The sequence below is a fragment of the Lycium ferocissimum genome, chromosome 1, assembly GCF_029784015.1.
Source record: "Lycium ferocissimum isolate CSIRO_LF1 chromosome 1, AGI_CSIRO_Lferr_CH_V1, whole genome shotgun sequence".
In the NCBI taxonomy this organism is placed as follows: Eukaryota; Viridiplantae; Streptophyta; class Magnoliopsida; order Solanales; family Solanaceae; genus Lycium; species Lycium ferocissimum.
In genome coordinates, this window is record NC_081342.1 from 70,515,639 (window position 1) to 70,532,073 (window position 16,435).

Consider the following 16,435-nt stretch of genomic DNA (forward strand, 5'->3'; position numbering starts at 1 on the left):
TTAGAAGGATAAATGTTGAGTAGTTAAGGAGACCAAAAGGTATGTTAAGGCTATTCCTCTTTCTTTTAAAGGCATGATTCTTTTCCGATGAACGCATACACGACTTCCATAATACCTTATTTCCGAAAATACTAGTAGTTCATGATTCTCAAAATCCTTATGATGCTAAAGACAAATGTTTTCTATAAGGACCATGATGAGGATTATGATGATCCCATTTTTGGAGATTGCCAAGTTATGGTTTTAATGTCATTATGAGATTACTGAGCTAGTTTTAAGATTTTTGATTATATTTGTTGATGTTGATCTCATGTTAGGATTTTGTTCAAAAAGCATGATTCCTATGTTACACACCGAGTCCTGAAAAGGCCGGGTACGTTATGATGATGATATTATATATATATACGTATGTATGAAAAGTTTTTTTTTTTTTTAAACGCTAAGCATGCATGACATCCGCCTTATGAGGCATCCAGATGTACAAGTTATCTCTCTTATTCCATGTTACCTTTCATATCTATATTATGTTGTTATTCATGCCTCAAATACTCAGTACATTATTCGTACCGACGTCCCTTTCTTGTGGGACGTCGCGCTCATGCCCGCAGTAGGCAAGGAGACGGATCGGACCCGTAGGTGTTCTATCGGCCGGATTCTCAGAGCACTCCACTTACTTCGAGAGTCAGTCTATTTGGTATTGGTCCTTATGATCATTTGTATTCTATGTATAGGCTCGCAGACGTGTGTGTACAGTTATATGTTTTATAGCCCCACCGGTTCATACTATTGTATAATATATTGGTAGCATTGTCGGCTGGTGATGATGGTCATAATTGTTGATGATTATATAGAGATGCACCGTTATGTTGTGATATATGTCCTTACAGGTTATGACTAGGGCTGGCGTGCGGTCGGTTCGGTTCGGTTTTTCGATTTTCGGTTTGTAAAAAATGGAAACCGAAACCGAACCGAAATAACTTCGGTTCAGTTTGGTTTGTGCAATTTCGGTTCGGTTTATTCGGTTTAGATATGAAAACTTTCCCACAGCCACAAGTAGGCGTTTGGACAATTTCAAGTAATTTTTAACAAACATAAGCTAAAATTAGAGCAATGTTTTCTAAGCTCAGAGGAAAGAGGAAGCGGAAACAGTATTAGTACATCTGAACAGGAGCAAAGCCGTAACATATAGAGAGACCAGAAAAAGACATACAATATATATATATATAACACAGTCACAACACGGATCCTACATTAGCTAAAAGGGCTATTAATTGGGTTGGATATTTTATTTTGGGATTGGGATTGGGATTTGGGCCTCTTTAGTTTATTATTTATGGGCAGAAGCCCATATATATATATATATTTCAAGAAAAAAGTGGCTTGTTAAAATTCAATTTTTTGGTTTAACCGGATTAAATTTTGCATAAACTGAAAACCAAACCGAATTGTTGAAATCTTATAAATTTAAACTGAACCGAACCGAACCGAATAAACCGAAACCGAAATTAATTTCGATTAGGTTCGGTCAGTTTTTTCGGTTTGAACCGAAATATGCCCAGCCCTAGTTATGACAACCATGAACTACCTTTGGGGTCCACCTAAAAATGATTATGAGACGTATGCTTAGAGGTACTCGGTAGGTTAGCTCCGGGTGCCCGTCATGGCCCTCTGGTTGGGTCGTGAAAAAGTGGTGTCAGAGCAGTTTGTCCTAAGGAGTGTCTACAAGCCGTGTCCATTAGAGTCTTGTTTATGGGTGTGAAGCACGCCACACTTATTATAAACAAGTGGCTGCAGGGCATTTAGGAACCATTGACCTTTCTTTCTTATCTTAGATCATGTCATAGAGCTAAATCATAGGATATGATGTGCCTGATTCCAGCCCCAAATGTTTTGATCATGGATAAGCAGTTGATTATGCCGCTACGAGGTAATTGCTGAGAATTAAAGTTGTTCATTCGAAAGGTATGTTTCCTGTTTTATTAATATGGATAGACGTTGATATAAGAACTTGAGCAAGATATTACGGGTATTTGTGATTGCTCTGTGGGGTATTGGATGTGTTTTCTGGGCTGTGTGCAGGAATGAGGTAGTAAGAATTATAGGGGAAACTCTGCCAAAATTTTCACAAATTGAATTGTTTGCATGTCGATAGAGAAAGAGTAAAGGGAAAATGTGACCATCAACCGTTTGGTAAGTCATGATTGAAAGAACAACTATGAGACACTTTTAAAGAGAAGTTTTAGATTGATCTTAATTTAATTTAGAGGAACCCTGGAGGGAAAAATGATTAGTAATTAAAGAAACTGGAATGAGTGCATCCGAGATTTCGGAGGATTGAGACCTATTGGAAACATAAAGAAAGTTGACATTAGGAACTCAAATATGGTATTACGATTTATAGATTAGATTGGTTAGTAAGAGATAACAAAGAGATATTGATATGGAAAAGAAAGTTAACAAGTACGGGAAAGTTCCACCCTAGAAGTATATATATACACGAGATCAAGATGGGTTTGTACTCATAGTGGAATGTTCTGTAGACTTCTTGATAGATAATATTAAGTGGTAAATGGGAAAGAGCCCTTTAAGAGTAAAGGAAACCAAGGAGGACCTTGAGGACAGAAGTACGAGAAAGCGCGGTTATGAATTGATTAAAGGAAGTTACGTGATCGTCAATGATAAGAGGAAGTTTAATAAATTAGTAAGGTTGGCCAAAGGTAGACAAAAGTCTTTGGCATACGACAGTGGACTTGGAATAGAGATACGATTATAAAGGAAACATGATGAATATACGAGGAATAGACATACACACGAGCAAGCTATGGTATCGTAAAGGGAAATAAGAAATGAACGAACGAAGAAAGAAAAGGGCGTATTTTACTAAAATTTCATGATGAGACCAAGAATCGGTGGGACATTAGAAGGATTATGATGCATGATTATGATACAAGCACTTAGTTAAGAGAAACTATGGGATACTGTGATCTAAATTAAGGAAAGGACGAATCGTGAGAATGAATGAGAGAGAGTATCAACTTTTACTGGTATGGTATAAACCCAACTCGGAATCGGGAACCAAGAGTAAGAAGAATCTCAAGGGTACTGGTAAAAAGATAGCTATGAAGGAAAATTGTGGCTGAAGGAGCATGGTATAGTCGGGCATTCTATAAGGAGCCTAACGAATTCTAATGTTACCATTGATTCATTAACCTAGTGGACTGTCACACCTCAGAAAAATTCATGTCATTGCACAGTGAATGAATTAACACAGGAAAAGAAGTATAGGATGTTTCCACAAGTAAGAAGTAGTACTTAACGGTTTCCATTAAGATTCCAAAGACGTTTGAAGCACGAGAAGAAAGTTCATTAAAGAATGTTAAGATTGAGCCGTGTCTTGAAAAGGGGTTTGCAAAGCACCGAGTTAACGTGAACTTAATGATGTCTTAAAGAAGAGTTATAACACCCCTTAGATTACTAATGAAGTGTTAAACAAGTGTTAAGAAGGTTCCATGAGGATTGGAGATCAAACGAGTCGTCGAGGACAAGTTTCGGAGAATTGAGAATCATCCGACCCTTTATACGGACCGTATAAAAGATACTGGCCGTATATCAGACCGTATAAGCTGTCCAGAATTGGAGCCTCCACTGGAACAAATGTACGGTCACATATACGGACCGTATAAATTGTAAGGACCGTATGTGTGTCCGTATAATTGTGTCGGGACAGAATTTTAAGTTTTAAATAAGGGACCCAAGTTCATTATTTTCATTTCCCATCTTCTCATTTTCTCTCCACACCTCAAGACCCCTCTAGAACTCTCTCCACACTTCACCTAAAAGAATCCAAGAGAAATTCAGGATCAACTTCATCAAACCAAGGGAATCAAGAACATGAATGCTCACTAGCATTGTACAAGGCAAGAAAACTCTTTGGATTGAAGCTAGGGTTTTCCTTTCAAGTGAAGTATTTTCATCCAAACTTACTCCTACACTATTAAAGGTATGTTTTATGATTCTTCCATGTTATTTAGAACATTGAGGGGTTGAAAGACTTGGGTTATGGAAGGGAACAGAAAATGGGTTACAAGTATAAGAATAGTGACATTGTTGATTCGTAGCTTAATATAAATCATGATTCTCGGTATGTTGTGAAAATTCTCGGTATGTTGTGATCATAGTTATTCTATAAATGATATTAAGAATAGGGGAGAAACATTAGATAAGGATGAATGTAATGTCATATTATGACCATGGCTATGAATGATTTGTAATGGAATTGGGAAACTTAAATAATGTGGGGTGGAGGAAGATTGTTGAAATTGATATGATGGATGTTATTATTAACGTTTGGGAGTTGATATATGATATGGAGAAAGTTGTATAAACAAAGGAGATGCTGCCCAATTTTCTCTGGCTTTAGTTCAAACACGCTTGTGTTATCGATTGTCTAATATTAGTATGAACTCTCTTGAAGGTAGAAACGGGAATATTGGAGAGGAACATTCAAGTGATAGAGTAACTAAACGAAAAGGTATGTAAGGCTAGTCCCTTCTTTCTAAGGCATGATTCTTACGACATGATTTTCCTATCTCTCCATGACTTTCTTACATTCCGAAATTTATGAGCCCATGATATGATATTTCTACAAAGCTAATGATGATTCTTTGATGTGGTTCGTTATGTTACACTCACCTTATAATGCTAGTTCTTTCATGGTGAGGCAGGATGCTTATGAATACTCCATAATAAAATCGGAAGTTCACGATCTTATGTCACCCCGATAGAGTATAGTTGTCTTTGAGTTCCTATACATGCATTGTGATGAGTATATGATGATGATATTACACCATGCCTATATGGCCGGGCAGACACCGCTAAGGCGAGTAGCGTATACACCATGTCCAGATGGCATGGGCAGACACCACTAGTGGGCGGCATGAGATGTTTACCCCGGAAGCGGGAGGCCTGGGCACAGGCTAATGATGATCACACCGTACCTATATGGTCGGGCAATTTATACATATATACATATGCATACATGATATGATGATGTTAATGAAGTAAGTTAGCATGCATTATTTCTATCTTAAGTGACAGTCAGTTACAGGTTGTTCTTCACTTGATGTCTCCTTATTTCATTGATATATTATTATTGCTTATGACTTACATACTCAATACAATGTTCGTACTGACGTCCTTTCTCTTTGGACGTCCTTTCTCTTTGGACATTGTGTTCATGCCCACAGGTAGACAGGGAGACGGCGCAGATCCGTAGGAGCTTATCAGCGATTTCACAAGAGCACTCCACTATTCCGGAGGTGCTACTTATGGTTATATGATTTTGTGTATATATGTTTTGGGCACGGCGGGGTCCTGTCCCGTCCTTATGTCTAGTACTCTAGTAGAGGCTCGTAGATACGTATGTGTGGGTAGTATGGTCTCATGAATCCATCATTGTATATTTGTATATCATTTTTGTAGCCATGAGAGCTTATATATATATAGGCATATGTTGCCCTTGAGATTATGTATGTTAAAGTTGGGTATGATGACTAGCAGGATGAGCGGTGTTCGGTAGTCAGCTTCGGGTACCCGTCATGGCCCCCTAGTCGGGTCGTGACAGGGACTATTAGGTATGAAGGAAGGAAGTGATTTGAATTGTGTCCAATATGTGTGGACATTTGACTTGATACAAGAATCCAGTTAGCAAAAGAGAAATAAGTCAAACCATGCGATGAAAGTAACTCTGGCATTATATGGACTAGACAAGTTGAAGGATCGCTAGGGTCGGCCAAATGACTATCAAAGATGGTCAATACTCGAATGTTACTAGTATGTGAGAACATTCTTAGACGAATTAGAACATTCCCAAGTACAGAAGAAGGAAATGTACTGGCTTGAAGGAGTCGAAATTCGAGATGAATTAATATAGTAAGGATGTGCTAAAGAAAAGTGAAAATGGACTAAATGCAAGTATATTATGAGACAGACATGGGAAAGGAGGCATGACAAGATAATGAAGGTTTAGCAAATCAAAGGGAATAAGTTTTGTCAATGCAATACGTTGTGTTTCGGCTATGATTCGAATAGCTCGTACGCAGAAATTTTTTGTTACAATTAAATATGCGCAAAGAAACGTACTCCTAAAAAGGTAATGAGAAGAAGTGAGAAGGCCTACAAGTGACCAAGGATAAGTATAGTGACAGTTGGGATTAGTAAAAAGAAATCTAGCACTGGAAGAGGTGAGAGTTTTAAAAGAGGAATATTTTTAGGAATTTCAATGATCGTTAAAAGAAAGGAAGACAAGATGCCATAGATAGCATGACAAAGAAGATCTTTCGAGACTAGAAAATATCTCATGCGTCGTGAAATCATAAGTCACCGTTTATATTAAATCGTGAGAATATATGTGCGGACGACAATAAATATTTGAAGAAGAATGGAAGCTAGTTAAGTCTCAATTAGCCGCTGGTATAGGAGAGCCAAGGACTTAAAGAGGGAAGCACACTCGTATTGAAAGGAAGTTGTGATTAAGTAAAATTTTATTTTAGTCTCATGCTTATGAGTTATTTTGTATTGATGTTAAGATTGGAGGACAGGAAATTGGAGGAAAGATTCAAACATGGATTTGAAGATATTTTGAATAGTAGATTAGCCTGAGATATGATCATTAGTATGTTGTAAGTATAATCTTGTGATGGGGGATAACAACGATGATAAGAAAATATTGTATACAAGTGTATAAGGAATGGTGCTGAAGATTGTTGTATGGGTCGAATTGAGTCCCATTTGAATCTAAATCCTTTGGCTATGGTATTTTTGACGCATTGGATGAGTAATCTGAAGTAAAGTAATTAATGAGAATAATGAGCCATTAGCAAGAAAATGCTATTGCAAACCATCTGGGCGCTACCATAGGTAGAACTATGATGATAATGTAAGGAATTAAGGAGTCCGACCAAAGAATTAACAAGGAGATGAGATGATATGTATGTAAAATCGATTAGTACTATGAGGGATAATCTAAAGTAGCACTAGAGAAGAAAGTAAGGAAAAGTGCCACAGCCGAATAAGAAAGTTGTCCACCAGTAAAAAAATAGAGGGCTGTGAAACTGGAGGGACTAAGTCAACGGAAGGTGAAGTCATAGAAGTAGACGAAGATAAGATCGCAAGAAAAGAATTCAAGGATATAAATAAAGGAGATGGGCATTTAAGGAATTAAGAGATCCGCTTGATTGATAAACTGAAATAATAGATAAGTGCATCAAACTATGGGAAAGACTTATTAAGTGAGAGTCGGGCAAAGGTTAAAAGTAGAAGGAGAACCCCAAAGGAAATGACCAAAGGATATTGTGTTTGATTGGAACAAGCGGGTGACAATGAAACCTCGGGGAATAAGCAACATGATGGCTCTTATTGGAAAAGGAATGAATGAAGGTTACAGACAAAAGAAAGAATGAAAGGATTCGAATTCACTGCATGACTAGGAATCTTGGTTATTCTTCGACAAACTTCTGAATTCACCCCTAATTTATTTGCCAAACTAAGGATCAGAAACTTTAAGAGTAAATTGAAGGAAAGGGATCATTAAAGAAGATATTTGAGATGTTTTTGATAAAAGTACAAGAATTACCGTTAGTTAGCCAAGTCCCAGAAGTCCAATTGAAGGAAAGAAAAATTAAGCGAGACATTTCGGTGTTAAACTAGTTGAAAGATAAAGTGCCTGTCACGCCCCGAACCATGGCCTGGGCGAAACACGGCACTCGGTGCCATACCGCATGTGACCGAGCGAACCACATGGCTTGCTGAATCATCATGAGGCATACATGAGCGGAAATATAGCATGAACGTGATGAGCTTTTATAAAACATGAGATGTCATAATAATTTAATGAAATACTTTTTTAAATCATAAATGCGAAAATAACATGAGTTGAGCCAAAGATGGCTAAACACCTTGCATGTCTAACATAACTAAACCGACTAGTCTATGAAACCTCTAATTATAAGTCCTGACTGGAAAACGTACTTGGGGACAAGGCTCTCCAAAGATACCTTTAAATGCATGACTAGTAAAATAAAGATAACCGACTAAACCCCGAACAAGATGGGGCTCACCAATGAGTCGATACGAGCAAATCCTACCGAGTGACATGCGTGCGTCCCGTAAATACGTACCGCATCGTGAAATGCAGCCCCCGGCAATAAAAGGGGACGCGCACATTGAATGTTGGTATGTAAAGCAACCGAAAGAAATAACATGGGACATAAAGTAATAAAGATAAGAACTGAACGTGAAACCGAAACCTGGTTATGAGCATGAACATGAATACATATATAATATAAAGCATGAGTAAAAATATCATAAGTAGGGAGAGCAATAACTTATAACCAATACATGGTTCGGTGCTTGCGTCCCAAAGCGGAACACTCGATCCTTGCCGGGGAACATGAGATTTAATAAAATATGAAAGGATCCGGTCATTATGAGATATCGTCGGGACATGGGTGGAACGATCCTCATCCTACGGTGGCTACGTAGTTTCAGCTATCCGAAGCCTTCCTCGGTAATTAAAACAACTCCCAAAAACTTGAACATGTAAAATAAGTGGCACTTGCTTTGTCCACGGTTTTCATGAATATAACTTGCTTGTATATGGATATCATGAATCATAGCTTACTTGCATGAACTTGTAAAACATGTATAGTATTTTCTTGAAAATAGCATAATATATCATAAACTAGCATGCATGAACCCATGGAATGAGATATATGGGTTTTCATGGATTACGGACGGATTCTCAATAATCATAAAGAAATATTAAGAACTCAATGGTGGAATTATAACAATTCATACATAGTATAATCATGGACTTGGACCTAGGGTTATCATGAGCATGGTATAGAAACTCTAGTTTTAGTAGAGAATCATAATTTATGGATTATGAGGCGTGGGGAAGAAACAATGATGTTCCCACACGTAGATAGTAACTCTACATACCTTAGTCACTTCAAAACTTGAATTAAAGACTTGAGCTTTGAAGAGGATTTCCAAAATCTTGAATTCTTGAACCTTGAGATGGGTTTTCTTGAAAACCCTAGGTTAGGGATGATGATTTCTTGTTTAGATTACAAGTATATATATTAGAATTGACTTGGAATGATTAGAGTAGGCTTAACTTGCTGTTCTTGATGATGGGAGAGAATATAAGGTCGTTCTAGGGCTTGGGGGTGTGAAGAATGAAGTGAAAAAGCCTTAAAACGAAGTTTTATAATTGTCGGACCCATTTTACGCCCTATTTTACGTCCAGTAAAAATTCTACGGACCGTATGTATTACCGTACATCCATTCCAGTGAATTGGGCTTTACGGGCCAATTTTACGGTCGAATATACGGCCCGTATAATTTTTACGGCCCGTATATTCTACCGCATATCTGCAGAATACTATTTTAGTAAAACGGGCATAACTTTTTGTACAGATGTCCGTTTGACCTCTATAATATACTGTTAGAAAGGTATTTCAAGGATCTACAACTTTCAAGAAGGAAATTTTCCCAAATTCCTTACATATTTTTCCGTATACTCATTTTAATTGAGACGTGGTGCAAACTCACTTAAAAACACGCTCCGTAGGGTAACTTCCGACTTTCCTTTGCTAAAGGACTCTTCTCATGTCTTTATTGGGTTTCAAACTCCATTTATACACTACTCAAATTGGGTTCATGATACCCTTGTCTTATGAGTCAAATCTTAGCCCGAATGCACGAGGTGTTACAATATCTCCCCCTTGGGATCATTCGTCCTCGAATGATGGGTCTTGGTTAGGTATGGGACGGGTCATAGCATGAATACATGAACGTGATGAAAATGACATGAAACATAAGAGCTTGACATGATTACATGAAAACACGGTCATGGATCATGAGAACTGAATACGTGATTACATATAACATGTACATAGGAACATGAAACTGAGTAGCACCTACATGAACTAGAATCATGAAATCATTGTCCTCGATTCATAAATAATGATTAAGAGTTACTACTAACTCTAGAGTTTACGAAAATTATGGCAGGACTTCCTTCGTAATTCGGACTTCATGACATTTCTCAAACGCCTGTCAGCCAACTAAAGTATCACATAAACCTCACAGGGTATCTTAATACGTATGATACGGCATAATCTTAATTCATCGAATCTTGAATGTGGCTAACATGAATATCGAAATGTGGCTTTGAACACGGAGATTATTAGTCGAATGATTACATGATTACTATACATGGGGTTTGAAAGAGAATTTGTAGGCATGAATGACATGAGTACTTGGAAAATAGGCACGAACATGACATGATTACACGGACGTGAGGAGCATGACGTGGGACATAAATACATGAAGACCGGGCCGGGCATGAAAACATGCGTGCTAAACTTTTATAAGATACAAACACGTGTAAACATGGACATCAACATGAGATCTGAATGTCGAAAACATGATTGTTACAACACGAGGGTTGAATACTGAGCGCAGGTAGATCTGAACACTTAGAGACTTGATCATAGATGTTCATGTGTTACCACGATAGACATACGAGATAAGAGTACAACTTAGGCTCTGAATGTAAGTGCAACTCCGTGCGAATGAGATAGAGTTGAGTCATATACTAGGAATATGATTCTAACATAGGTATTCATAAAGCTCTAGCGTAGGCATGACATGATACATCAAATCTGAGTAGAATATTTTTTTGAGATAATTAGTACCATAGAATACCTAAAGGGATCTCACTATGAACTTGGAACATATCTTACTTCGAACCTTACCTTGTTCGATCTGAAACATAGATATGAATATCTTGGCTTACCTTGCTTATTATTGTAAGCGGATCATTAAGGAGTGAGAGAAAGGGATCATCCACACGAATCAGACACTTCATCTTCGAAGATAGACGTGGCATGGGTGCATCAAACTGAAGAACATAACATAGAACATGTATACATGGAAATGGGACTAATATGGCATAAGACATGAATACATGAGTAGCATGGCATGGGGCATGAGAAACACGATGTTTACATAAGTAATTCGAAGCTACTTACCCTCATTTGGACATTAGGTCATGAATACTGAAGTGTGAATAAGACATAAGTGTGACTTAAATGGAGTATAAGTTGTAGGCTTCACTCTTGAGTACTTAGAGACATAGGGATGGATAAGATATCACTTTTGGAACTTAGCTATACTTACAGAATGGGACATGGTTAAACATAGTTTACTCTTATTACGTAAGTCGACACCCTCATTATAAAACTCATGAAAGAAAGGATCATAAGCATGAATGCTTCGTTCGTCAAGCACCTAAGGCATAAGTAGAAAGTTACCTTGAACTTAAACGGGGCATAGGTACTTTTAAAAGAAAATGGCATCCTTTGTGCCAAGCTACGAGCTGCTTTAAAACATTAGCCAAGGAAACATAAGCACGAATTACATAGAATCACAGGTTGGGCATCCATCTTAGTTCACCTTCATTATTATCTAACAAAATCATTATTACGATACCGCTATAAGTGGGATGCATAGCGAAATGGATTGGGGCATGAGTATGTGGTAACATGGAGAACATAATCATAGGAGTCAAGATCATCATCAGATTTGAAAAGCACTTAGATGCTAGAACATGAATATGAGTATAATAGCATGATAGATACGTGAGGCATGAATGCGGTCTTTAACCTTGGACATGAGTACAACCTGATGTGAGAAACATGAAAGAACCTTCCCTTGCATAGCTTACTATCGTATAGAGTCTTAATTCTTTTATCTTAAACATGGAGTGTAAAGCTTTAACAAAGGCATAAGATAGGTATGCTAGGCATGTGTAGAGTACGTTCGGGCATTGGTACTACATAGTGCATGAATTATTCGGAATTGGAAATGTTACACTCGAAACCTTTTATTCGCCCTAAAACGTGATCTCGGCCGACATGACAAAAGACGAATTCCACACACTTTATCTTAGCTACATGAAACTGTGATCCTCTGACATTATCCTCTGACGCCTATCAACTTACGAAACACAACATCTATATCGACACCTTATCATATTATCTCCCCCTTAGTTCAAAATGACGTCTAAAGCTTTGTGGATCCCTTAAGTTAGCGATAAGTGGTCATCTAGTGGTTCCGCTAATTTCCTCTAAAATACTGACGACTCATTTATTTAGCTTACTTCAAGCAAGTCTTACTTAGTAGGAAAATTGGATTACTTAAATGAATGGGTTTCTAATGTACATAATCGGCATAACTGGCTTTGTCGGTCTTGGGAAAACTCTTTTTCTCGATAATTCTTAAAGGCTCTTCTTCTGTAGCTTTCTCTCTTACTGCTTAGAGGGTTTTCTTCTTTCACCCATGTCTATACCTCGAATTTAACTTAAACCCTTTGGGTTCTAATGCGCCTTCGGTGTATTTAGACGGTTGCCCACTCACTAGTATTAACTTGACTAAGTAACTCAAATCATACTTCTACTAACTCTGCTGAAAATTTCTAATTCACTGTATCTACTCAAAATTACTTACTAAGCTTATGTTACCACTTGCTAGTATCATATTCTCTAATTCTTCTCTGAGTACTAATGTGAAACATAAGGTTATTTCTAACTTCTCCTCCTCATCCGACTTTTTAGTATTACATGTGGTTGGCTCTTAGGCTATTTCGCTTAAAACTACCATGGACAACTTATGCTATTGGTTAACTTCCTAACATGTTACCTAGTAGGGTCATAAATCTAACTATCAACTGCACAATAACCACATAAGACATAATAGATGTAGGGCATAATATCTCATATGTGACAAGGAGGGAAAATTATTGGCATACCTATGACACATGTGACGGCACATCGAAGTCCTGGCGATCTACCATATCATGATAACGTGCTTGATCCCACTTAATCCTAATACTTCATCCCTATCAGTGCCTTGGTGTGCTAGTGCCCGAGTACTACGGGCTGCGAACGGTGTTGTTGAATTGGCTATGCCTGGTCTGGGGGAACGAATTGCACCACCACCCTTAGTGTTACTATTGTACTTGGTGAAGGGCATTCTCTTTGCATATGGCCTTGGAGACCACAATTATAACACACATCCGAACCCATCCTACACACTCGCATGTCTTTTTCCACACGTACCGCAAATGGGGTGCGAAAAACCTTTGTTATCTTTTGTTTCACTTGTGGGCAATCTTTCGGATAGTGACTCGGCCACACCCAAAACATCTATGGTGCCATAGCGGCACACCCCTTGATGTCTCTTATTACACTTGCAACAAATAGGATTATGAAAACCCCTCTTTCTCATACTGGTCCGAGCTGGGACATTAGTGGTACTTGAAGCGAGGCCCGATGACCTACGATTGCGAAATTGAAGAATTAGAACTCTCGGAGTCCGAGAGTTCGTCCGGGGTCGCATCAATGGTAGCCCTCGCCCGAAGTTGCCTTTCTCTTAGTAGGCATTTTACGAAAGAATGCAATGCGCACGAGTCAGAATAACTCCCGATAACTTTATCTGAAAGCAACACATCGATAATGATTAGTTTCACATCTTCCTCATCCACTGAGACGAGGCGTATTTGGTAGAATGGGGAACAACACACGAGTTCGAGTGATTTCTGAGAACACAGCTCTATTGCACGATCTAGAGTTGAAAGAAGTGAGACAAATCTTAAATGTCTTGGTGGTCAACTTGTTTCTATGTGTGGCGCGCACACACATATAAAAGTGACTCCACTGGACACGGTTTCATAGACTCTCTAAGACACTCGAACCTAGGCTCTGATACCAAGCTTTGTCACGCCCCGAACCATGGCCTGGGCGAAACACGGCACTCGGTGCCATACTGCATGTGACCGAGCGAACCACATGGCTTGCTGAATCATCATGAGGCATACATGAGCGAAAATATAGCATGAGCGTGATGAGCTTTTATAAAACATGAGATGTCATAATAATTTAATGAAACACTTGTTTAAATCATAAATGCGGAAATAACATGAGTTGAGCCAAAGATGGCTAAACACCTTGCATGTCTAACATAACTAAACTGACTAGTCTATGAAACCTCTAATCATGAATCTTGACTGGAAAACGTACTTGCTGGGACAAGGCTCTCCAGCATACCTTTAAATGCATGACTAGTAAAATAAAGATAACTGACTAAACCCCGAACAAGATGGGGCTCACCAATGAGCTGATACGAGCAAATCCTACTGAGCAGATGCGGCGTCCTGTAAATACGTACCTGCATCGTGAAATGCAGGCCCCCGGGCAATAAAAGGGGACGTCGACATTGAATGTACTTGGTATGTAAAGCAACCGAATGAAATAACATGGGACATAAAGTAATAAAGATAAGAATCGAACGTGAAACCGAAACACGAAGTTATGAGCATGAACATGAATACATATATAATATAAAGCATGAGTAAAAATATCATAAGTAGGGAGAGCAATAACTTATAACCGATACATGGTTCGGTGCTTGCGTCCCGCCGCGGAACACTCGGTCCTTGCTGGGGAACATGAGATTTAATAAAATATGAAAGGATCCAATCATTATGAGATATCGTCGGGACATGGGTGGAACGATCCTAATCCTACGTGGCTACGTAGTTTCGTGCTATCTCGAAGCCTTCCTCGGTAATTAAAACAACTCCCAAAAACTTGAACATGTAAAATAAGTGGCACTTGTTGTCCACGGTTTTCATGAATATAACTTGCTTGTATATGGATATCATGAATCATAGCTTACTTGCATGAACTTGTAAAACATGTATAGTATTTTCTTGAAAATAGCATAATATATCATAAACTAGCATGCATGAACCCATGGAATGAGATATATGAGTTTTCATGGATTACGGACGGATTCTCAATAATCATAAAGAAATATTAAGAACTCAATGGTGGAATTATAACAATTCATACATAGTATAATCATGGACTTGGACCTAGGGTTATCATGAGCATGGTATAGAAACCCTAGTTTTAGTAGAGAATCATAATTTATGGATTATGAGGCGTGGGGAAGAAACAATGATGTTCCCACACGTAGATAGTAACTCTACATACCTTAGTCTCTCCAAAACTTGAATTAAAGACTTGAGCTTTGAAGAGGATTTCCAAAATCTTGAATTCTTGAACCTTGAGATGGGTTTTCTTGAAAACCCTAGGTTAGGGATGATGATTTCTTATTTAGATTACAAGGATATATATTAGAATTGACTTGGAATGATTAGAGTAGGCTTACCTTGGTGTTCTTGATGATGGGAGAGAATATAAGGTCGTTCTAGGGCTTGGGGTGTGAAGAATGAAGTGAAAAAGCCTTAAAACGAAGTTTTATAATTCTTTGTCGGACCCATTTTACGCCCTATTTTACGTCCAAAGAAAAATTCTACGGACCGTATATATTACCGTACATCCATTCCAGTGAATTGGGCTTTTACGGGCCAATTTTACGGTCTGAATATACGGCCCGTATAATTTTTACGGCCCGTATATTCTACCGCATATCTGCAGAATACTGTTTTAGTAAAACGGGCATAACTTTTTGTACAGATGTCCGTTTGACCTCCATAATATACCGTTAGAAAGGTATTTCAAAGATCTACAACTTTCAAGAAGGAAATGTTCCCAAATTCCTTATAGATTTTTTTGTATACTCATTTTAATTGAGATGTGGTGCAAACTCACTTAAAAACACGCTCCGTAGGGTAGCTTCCGACTTTCCTTTGCTAAAGGACCTTCTCATGTCTTTATTGGGTTTCAAACTCCATTTATACAATACTCAAATTGGGTTCATGATACCCTTGTCTTATGAGTCAAATCTTAGCCCGAATGCACGAGGTGTTACAGTGCCGTAAAGATTAATTCGACTGCTATAGAAAGCAAAGGATGCTATAATGTGACCAGTCTTGAGGTTATCTTTAAGGGAGGAAGAATAAAAATAAGTAAACTCCAAGAAGACAAAGGCCTGGGATATCTGTAAAACGTAAGGAAGATACATGGAAATCAAAAAGAACAAGAATTTCTAAATAAAAAGAAGACGGGATCAAAATTAGATAAAAGTATGTGGTAAGTACTGGATAAAATAACATACAAGAATGTAAATAACGGAGGTTGAACAGACAATGAGAATGATAAAGCATGAAGAGTTAGTAGACAGATAGATAATAAGAAAAGGGACGACCTTGAGTACGGGCATAAATTTTGGCCACAAAAGAAGAAGGATGAACTGCGTAATTCGGATCATTTCAGTTTTAAATGGGTAAGTAAGACTGCAAGTAAGTAAAGTAAATACCGACAAATACATGTAAGAATATTGACATCTACCTCAGAGCGAACTCTACTTCAACATTCGAGAATGAATGTTTTTTAAGGGG